Source organism: Trachymyrmex cornetzi, unplaced genomic scaffold, assembly GCF_001594075.2.
Source record: "Trachymyrmex cornetzi isolate Tcor2-1 unplaced genomic scaffold, Tcor1.1 scaffold321, whole genome shotgun sequence".
Classification (NCBI taxonomy): Eukaryota; Metazoa; Arthropoda; class Insecta; order Hymenoptera; family Formicidae; genus Trachymyrmex; species Trachymyrmex cornetzi.
Window position 1 is genome coordinate 11,270 of NW_017297908.1, and position 339 is coordinate 11,608.

Here is a 339-nt window from a genome sequence, read left to right on the forward strand (position 1 = left end):
AACAGGGCAATCCCACGACGGTAGAACGCGGTGTCTTTCGAGGCGATCCATTCATCCACCCATTTTTGGATTTCGTTGTAACTGGAGAAGTATGTGACCGTAAGTGCGTGTTGCATCGATCAGAAGAGATGGTAATCCGACAGTCTGGAGAGTACGCTGTGTGCGGAAGAACTTCCCACTCAAGCTCTCGAAGTGTCTGCTTCACGCTTTTCGCGACATGCGGTCGAGCGTTATCATGCAACAAAATGACTTTGCATCGATTGTCGACTACGGATGATCTTTTTTGCATCAATACGTCACTCAATCGGTATAATTGCTGTTGGTAGCGATCAGTTGTAA